The following is an 8916-nucleotide window of genomic DNA, read 5'->3' on the forward strand; positions in this document are numbered from 1 at the left end:
CAAAACTGTTAACCAACTGCCATGATTTTTATAAGAGTGATGCATGGTAATGTGGATATTTCCTGTTATCCAACAACAACGACAAAAACAAGTGAGGAAAATCTATTTTGCCCAAAGATAACCTCAACCAGGTATTTGGTGCCAAAAAAAAATGTACCACCGCTCTAGATCAGTAATACTTCAGAGAATTCCAACGGCTATTATGTATGGAGCTTTAGTCACCACACTTAACCCTACTCATTTATTCTACGTGATTTCCATTTTAAAATAAATTATCCTGGAAAGATTCCCAGATCAGTGTGTGAGATTAGTACAAGGCCAAGTCAATTCCGAGTGGATTCCATCCATGTCCATAACCAGCACCAGTTTTTTATTTATTTATTTATTTATTTATTTATTTATTTATTTATTTATTTTATTCATTCATTCATTCATTCATTTAGTTATTTATTTATTGAAATTCACTCATTGGTTTTTAATAGAAACCGTGTGGTTTCTCAATGCACTTTCAATTTTACCCACTTATAAAGAATTTCCCAAGTTAATTTTACTCAACAAAACTTCCCGAGTGTCTACCATTTCCTTTAGGAGCTCAGTAAACATAAACATTACATTTCAATATAAAATCTTTAGAAACGTCTTAAAAATGTGTACATAGTTGAACTTTGAATCTTTTGGTTAGTAATCACCGAGCCCATGACATTCAAAGCCATACAAATCCTTACATTATTAACAGTGATACGCTTGAATTTCTTAGAAATTCTTCGAAAATATCCTTGGTCAAAGCGTTGGAATCCAGTTAACTCGGAAAGGTGTGGGACTCAGAATACCCACTATTGCCATTGGTATTGAGAATACCAACTATTGCAACAACTTTCCACACATATTCGATCTTTCGTCCAGAAAGAGTGGCAGTCAAAAAAGGAGACAAAGAAAGAAAATGAGGCGGGAGGAGCCAGAGGTGGGTGAACAGGAAGGGAATTCTAGCTTTATTACACAAGCATGGAACCAAATTCCTTTGGACGTGGTGGGGGTGGAATGGCTTCTTCTGAAGACTTCAGACCAATGAGAGAACAAGAGAGAACATGGATCTTCCCCTACAGTCCTGGAGACATCTCAATCTGGGGTTAGGAAGAAAGGGGACCTCCCTTGCGGTCCAGGGGTCTCCTCCCTCCGCAGACCTGGTGCTGGGAGGCAGCAGAGGGCACAGCTGCCCCGGAGTCCCAGAAGGCGGCGCCGCATCCCGGGGGCGCGGGCCGGGACCGTCTGGTGCTTCTTCTCCTGTAAAGTGCACTAGGGGACGCGGTCCAGGCTATCCGTGGTTCATCCCTCCAGGCACAACCCGTCCCGGGGCTGAGAGGTCGCGCGGCGGTGGCCCGCATCTCCCGCCCAGGCACTGGGAAGAGGCGGAGTCTCACCACGGGTTCCAGGTTCACTCCCAGGACTTGGCGCGCCTGGCGCCGCGCTTCTCGCAGGCTGCTCTCGACCCACACGTCGCCCGCTACGCCAATGGTGGGGAAGGTGGTCAACGTCGGGGTGGCCGCCCTTCCACTCTCCTCCAGGGTGCGGACCCCGGAGTAGGGACCGGAGGCCGCGGGCTTGCGGGGGCTGCTATCCTCGCGGGACGGCGGAGGCGGGGGCGTCACCTTCCTGTGGCCGACCACCACCGTCCAGGGTCCGTGGGGCCTCCGCCTGGCAGCTGGCGGTCGCGTCTGGAGGTGGGCCTCGGGGGGCTGGTGCCGCGGGTCCGGGGCCAGGGTCAGGAGGGTGGTAGCCATAGACGTCCTTGCTGCGCAGGATGTGGGGGAGAACTGGTGCTTGAGGCTGCAGAGGTAGCTCCAGAGCTCCGCGTCGGAGCTCCTGAACTCCGTGCTGCGGGGCAGGAATAGCTTGAAAGCGTCGATCAGCGCCTTGGTGCTGTTGGCCGGCGACAGTTGGACGGTTGCCACCGCATGTACACCACCCGCTCCTCAGGCGGCTCCAGCGCGGCCCCTCCTGCAGCGCTAGAGGCTCCTCCCCCAGCGGCCTGGGCCAGGGCCGCCAGGGGCCAGCGCCTCCGCCTCTTCATGCTGCTCAGGATGTGAGGCCGCTAGGGGCCGCCGCACTTACCAGGTTTCGCGGCTGCCTCAGGACCCTAATGAATTTCCTACCATGAAGCCAAATCAGGCGGCAGGCTGTGAGAGTTACACCGCAGTTGCTAGGAGACCAGGCGCTTTGTGAGGTCACAATGTCTGCATATCTTATCAAGGTGGGCTGCCCAAAGCTGCCTTAGGTTTGGCTGTGTTTCAGATTATGCCCTTGAGAAAGACCTGCACGTAATCTTACCTGAGAAGGCCCATAATTCTTCACGAGTTCAAGAGGGTTGTCCTAGAGGTGAATGCACGGGTGCTTCAGCCTCCATTCATTCCATCTAACATGAAATGACACGTAGCGGTGGAGAGTACACACAACTTGCAATCAAACATGACTCTATGAGGGTTTTAGCTAATTAAATGCCTTGTCATGCAACGCACTGAAAGCCAAATTGAAATACCTACTCTACCCTTTCAAAGAACACCGATATACTGTTCCTTGCTTAGGGTTCCATACCTGTGTTGCTACAGCTCACAGTTCACGAAGCTGTTCTTCACAGCAGCAGCAAACAGTTGGCCTAGTTAGGATCCATGCTCACTTTCATGCAGCTTAGGGAAGACCGAGTCGTTGTGTGCTTAAGAGCAAAGCGTCAACGAATTCTGTGTGAGTGGCCAGTAGGGCATTCAGTGGCACTAAAACCTATTCACTACCTACCAATTCATGATATTTCAGGTAAGTCATAGACAAGGTAGTAAGAGACCATATGGGATTCCAAGGGTAGAAAATGTGTTACACCGTCCGTGTAAATGCTTTTGAAAGCAACCAGCATAGTCCATCCATCATCACCACATACTTCATTCACAAAATACTACAAGGACCACCTACCACGATCAATTGAAATCCACTTCCGCATGAAAGGTTGACTCCAAACTATGTGAATCACTAAGAGTGATAAGTCACGGTAACAATTAGAAGAGAAACTTGCCAAGGTCAACGTGATACATGTGACAGGCCTCTGTCTTTATTCAACTCCTTTTCTTAAACACACAAACAAAACTTTCATCTACGCAGCTTAAGCTACTACTACCTCACGCTCATAAAGTGCTGAAAATGGAAAGCTATCCTCATATTCAGTAAGAGCAACCCCTGGATTTCCTTTTTCATTAAATGTAATTTATTTTCCAATTGGTTTCCACGCAACACCCAGTGTTCATCCCAACAGGGGCCCTCCTCAGTGCCCGTCACCCACTTTCCCCTCTCCCCAACTCCAAGTCAACCCTCAGTCTGTTATCAGTATTGAAGAATCTCTTATGGTTTGCCTCCCTCCCTCTCTATAACTTTTTACCCCCATCACCTCGCCCATGGTCTTCTGCTAAGTTTCTCAGGATCCACACATGGATGAAAACATATGGTATCTGTCTTTCTCTGCCTGACTTATTTCACGTAGCATCATACCCCCAGTTCCATCCACGTTGCCACAAATGGCCGGGTTTCATTCTTTCTCATGGCCAAGTAGTATTCCATTGTATATACATAAACCACAACTTCTTTATCCACTTGTCAGTTGCTGGACAGCTAGGCTCTTTCCATAGTTTGGCTGTTGTTGAAAGTAGTGCTATAAACATTGGAGTACATGTGCCCCTATGTCTCAGCACTCCTGTACCCCTTGGGTAAATTCCTAGCAGTGCTATTGCTGGGTCTTCGGGTAGGTCTATTTTTAACGATTTGAGGAACCTCCACACTGGTTTCCAGAGCGGCTGCACCAGGTTGCATTCCCACCAACAGTGCAAGAGGGTTCCTGTTCCTCCACATCCTCACCAGTATCTATAGTCTTCTAATTTGCTCACTGTAGCCACTCTGACTGGCATGAGGTGGTATCTCAGTGCGGTTTTGATTTGGATTTCCCCGACGAGGAGTGCTGTTGAGCATCTTTTCATGTGTCTCTTGACAATCTGGATGTCTTTTTTAGAACAGTGTCTGTTCAAGTCTTCTGCCCGTTTCTTCCCTGGATTCTTTGTTTCCCGGGTGTGGAGTTGGTGAGTTCTTTTGATAGGTTTTGGATACTAGCCAATTATCCAGTATGACTTTTGCACCCATCTTTTCCCATTCCGTCAGTTGCCTTTTAGTTTCGTTGATTGTTTCCTTCCCTGTGGAGAAGATTTTTATTTCGATGAGGTCCTGATGGTTCATTTTTGCTTTTAGTTCCCTTGCCTTTGGAGATGTGTCAAGTAAGAACTTGCTGACGGTGAGGTCAAAGACGATTTTTCCTGCTTTCTCCTCAAGGGTTTGATGGTTTCCTGTCTCACATTCACGTCCTTCATCCATTGTGAGTTTATTTTTCTGAGTGGTGTAAGAAAGTGGTCGAGTTTCATTCTTCTGCGTGTTGCTGTCCACTTCTCTCAGCACCATTTGTTAAATGGATGCTGTCCTTTTTTCCATTGGATATTCTCTCCTGCTCTGTCAAAGATTAGTTGGCCATATGTATGTGGGTCCAATTCTGGGGTCTCTGTTCTATGCCATTAAGTCGATGTATTTCTTTCTGTGCCAATACCATGCTGTCTTCATGGTTACAGCTTTGCGGTAGTGGCTAAAGTCTGGCATTGTGGTGCCTCTCACTTTGGTTTTCTTCTTCAGTATTACTTTGGCTATTCAGGGTCTTTTGTGTTTCCATACACATTTTGTGATTGCTTGTTCCAGCTTGGAGAAGAATGCTGGTGCAATGTGATTGGGACTGCATATAATGTGAGGACTGCGTTGGGTCGTATTGACATGTCGCCAATATTTATTCTTCCAATCCACGAGCATGGAAAGTTTTTCGCTTTCTCTGTATCTTCTTCAATGTCCTTCACAAGCTTTCTATAGTTTTCAGCATACAGATCTTTTACAAATTTGGTTAGGTTTATTCATATGTATTTTATGACTCTTGGTGCATTGTCAGTGTGTTTCTTTTCTTTATTTCTCTTTCTGTTGCTTCATAATTGGTGTATAAAACACAAACAATTTTTATACATTGATTTTGTACCCTGCAACATTGCTAAATTCATGCATCAGCGCTAGAGTACTTTTGATGGAGTCTGTAGGAGTTTCCATGTATAGTGTCATGCCATCTGCAAAAAGTGGAAGTTTGACTTCATCTTTGCAAGTGATGATACCTTTAATTTCATTTACTGTCTGATTACTGATGCTAAGACTTCCCACACTATGTTCAACAACCGGGGTGAGAGTGGACATGTCTGTCTTGTTCCTGATCTCACGGGGAATGCTCTCAGTTTTTCCCCATTGAGGACGATACTTACTGTGGGCTTCTCATAAATGGCTTTTATGATGTTTAAAGTATATTCCTTCTATCCCAACTTTCTTGAGGGTTTGTATTAAGTATAGAAGCTGTATTTTCTCATATACTTTTTTCTGCACCTATTGACAGTGGACTATGGTTCTTATCTTTTCTTTCATTAATGTGATGTAGCACAATGATTGATTTGTGAATATGGCACTAGCCCTGCAGGCCAGGAATGAATCCAACTTGATTGTGTTGCATAATACTTCCTATATGCTTTTGAATGTGATTTGCTAGTATCTTGTTGAGAATTTTTGCACCCCTATTCATCAGGGATATTGGCCCGTAATTCTCCTTTTTTTCTGTGTCTCTGTCTGGTTTGGGAATCAAAGTAGTGCTGGCTTCATAAAATGAGTCTGGAAGTATCCTTTCATTTCCATTTTTTTGCAACAACTTGGGAAGGATAGCTATTATCTCTGCTTTAAATGTCTGCTAGAATTCGCCAGGGAAGCCACCTGGTCCAGGACTCTTATATATTGGGAGATTTTTGATAACTGATTCAATTTCCTCACTAGTTATGGGTGCATTCACATTTTCTATTTCTTGCCGTTTGAGTTTTGGAAGTGTGTGGGTATGGAGGCGTTTGTCCATTTCTTCCAGGTTGTCAGGTTTATTGTCGTAGAAGATTTTATAGTGTTTCCTGATGATTGCTTGAATTTCTGAGGGATTCGTTGTAATAAATCCATTTTCATTTGCGATTTAACCTATTTGGGTCCCCTCTCCTTTCTTTTTGAGAAGCCAGGCTAGATGTTTATCACTTGTGTGTATTTTCTCAAAAACACGACTCTTGGTTTCATTGATGTGCTCTCCTGTTTTCTTTTAGACTCCATATTGTTTATTTCTGCTCTGATCTTTATTATTCCTCTTCTTCTGCTCGGTTTAGGGTGTCTTTGCTGTTCTGCTTGTGGTTCCATTAGGTGTGCTGTTAGATTTTGTATTGGGGACTTTTCTTGTTTTTTATATAGGCCTGGATAGCAATGTTTCTTGTTGTTTTTGTTGGTGTTTTATTTTGTTTAGTTTTGTTTGTTGTTCCCTGTCAGGACTGCCCTTGCTGCATCCCGAAGAGTTTGCATTGTTGTATTTCATTTTCATTTGTTTCCTTATATCTTTTAATTTCTTCTAAAATTGCCTGGTTGACCCATTTTTTCGTTAGTTGGATGTTTTTTAATCTCCATGCTTTTGGAGATTTGCCATCTTTATTTCTGTGATTTATTAATGTCCCTGCAATTACCACATTCTTTTCAACAAGGTTCTGTATGTTTTTAATTAATTGTTTTATATATTTGTGTGTCTCCGAATTTGGTGTGTAGACATTTAAATGTTCAGCTCTTCCTGATGGAGAGACCCTGAAATTAATATAGAAAGCCCTCCATCATCTCTTGTTACAGCCTTTAATTTAAACTGTACTTTGTATGATATAAGTTGGCGACTCCAGGTTTCTTTTGACCTCCAGTAGCATGATAGATAGTTCTCCATCCCCTCCCTTTCAATCTGAAGGTGTCCTCATGTCTAAAATCAGTCTCATGTAGACAGCAAAGAGATGGGTTTTGTTTTGTCTTTTTGTTTTTGTTTTTTCTATCCATTCTGATATGCTATGTTTTTTGGTGAGGGCATTTAGTCCATCGAAATTCAGTGTTATTATGGAAAGATACGCGTTTAGAGTCAGTGTGCTGTCTGTAGGTTTCATGCTTACAGTGGTGCACCAGTTTCCTTTTCCACCAACAGTGAGAGAGGGTTACTCTTTCTCCACATCCTCACCAGCATCTGTGGTTTCCTGAGTTGCTCATTTTGGCCACACTGACTAGTGTGAGGTGGTATCTCAGTGTGGCTTTGATTTGTATTTTCCTGATGATAAGTGATGTTGAGCATCTTTCCATATGTCTGTGGGCCATCTGGGTGTCTCCTTTGGAAAAGTGTCTATTCATGTCTTCTGCCCATTTTTTCACTTTGTTACATTTTCCAGGTGTGACTTGGGTAAGTTCTTGATACATTTTGTACACTAACCCTTTACCAATATGTCATTCGCAAATATCTTCACTCCTTCCATCAGTTGCCTTTTAATTTGGCTGATTGTTTCCTTTGCAGTGCAGAAGATTTTTATGTAGACCAGGTCCTGAAAATTCATTTTTGCTTTTCATTCCCTTGGCTTTTGAGACATGTCAAGGAAGAAATTGTTGCAGTTGAGGTCGAAGGGTTTTTTTTCCTCTTTTCTTTTCTAGTGTTTTGAAGGTTTCCTGTCTCACATTTAAGTCTTTCATCCATTTTGCATTTATTTTTGTGCACGTTGTAAGAAAGTCATCTAGTTGATTCTTCATCATGTTGCTGTTCAGTTCTCCCAGCACCATTTGTAAAGAGACTGTCTTCTATCCATTGGATTCTCTTTCCAGCTTTGTCAAAGATTAGTTCACCATACATTTGTGGCGCCCCTTCTGGGTTCTCTATTCTGTTTCATTGGTTAATGTGCCTGCTTTTGTGCCAATGTCATACTATCTTGATGGTTACAGCTTCGTAGGAGAGGCTAGAGTCTGGGCTGCCTCCCACTTTGGCTTTCTTTTTTCAACATAAGTTTGAGTACTCAGGTTCTTTGGTTGTTCCGTGAAAACTTTCAGATTGCTTGCTCTAGTCTGGAGAAGAATGTTGGTACAATTTTGATTGGTATTGCATTAAATGTGTAGATTGCTTTGGGTAGTATTGACATTTTAACAGTATTCATTCTTCCACTCTATAGGCATGGATTGCTTTTTTTTTCCTGATTTTGTTGTGTCTTCATCATTTTCCTTCATACATTTTCTATACTTTTCACCGTGCAGATCTTTTACATCTTTGGTTAGGTTTCTTGCTAGGTATTTTAGGGTTCTTGGTGAAATTGGCATTAATTTCTTGACTTCTCTTTCTGTTGCTTCCTTATTGGTGTATAGAAATGCAACCAGTTTCTTTACACTGATTTTGTATCCTCTGAGTTTGGTCAATTCATGTATCAGATCTAGCAGCGTTTTCATGCAGTCTTTTGGGTTTTCCGCGTTCAGTCTCATGTCATCTTTGAAAGGCCAAAGTTTGACTTTCAGTGATATATGTCCAGTTAAGTGTAGATAAAAAGAATTTACTCTTTGGGCTCTATGTTTAGTTCATAATTGCACAATAAGTGAGAAATAAGCAAGAACTGTGCATGTAATCCCACATTAGAATTGGTAACTGGAATCTAACTCTTTAAAATATATTGGATTCCTCATGTTATGGATAGGAGTATGAAACATCTAACTTCACCCAGTGCACACATGTGTATTTGTAAACACATATGCTATCAGTAAAATTGTAATACTAGTGAGGTGTACCAAATTTTACACGTTCATGGTACAGATAATATTGTTTTACCGTCTTTATGGTAGCATCCTAAATAAGACACTTGGAATCAAGGAGAGAATCCAGAACCTACAGGGTACATTCGCCATGCTCTATTCTGGCTTTCAAATAAATGAACAAATGGAATTAAAAAAAAAATAGATTGC

General features: G+C 42.8%; 1 pseudogene; it reads right to left on the reverse strand.

The window, feature by feature from the left end:
- Positions 1-1077: 1077 nt before the first annotated feature.
- On the reverse strand, positions 1078-2095 carry LOC131503498 (coiled-coil domain-containing protein 71L-like; annotated as a pseudogene).
- Positions 2096-8916: the final 6821 nt, after the last annotated feature.

This window comes from Neofelis nebulosa, chromosome Y (assembly GCF_028018385.1).
Source record: "Neofelis nebulosa isolate mNeoNeb1 chromosome Y, mNeoNeb1.pri, whole genome shotgun sequence".
NCBI lineage: Eukaryota > Metazoa > Chordata > Mammalia > Carnivora > Felidae > Neofelis > Neofelis nebulosa.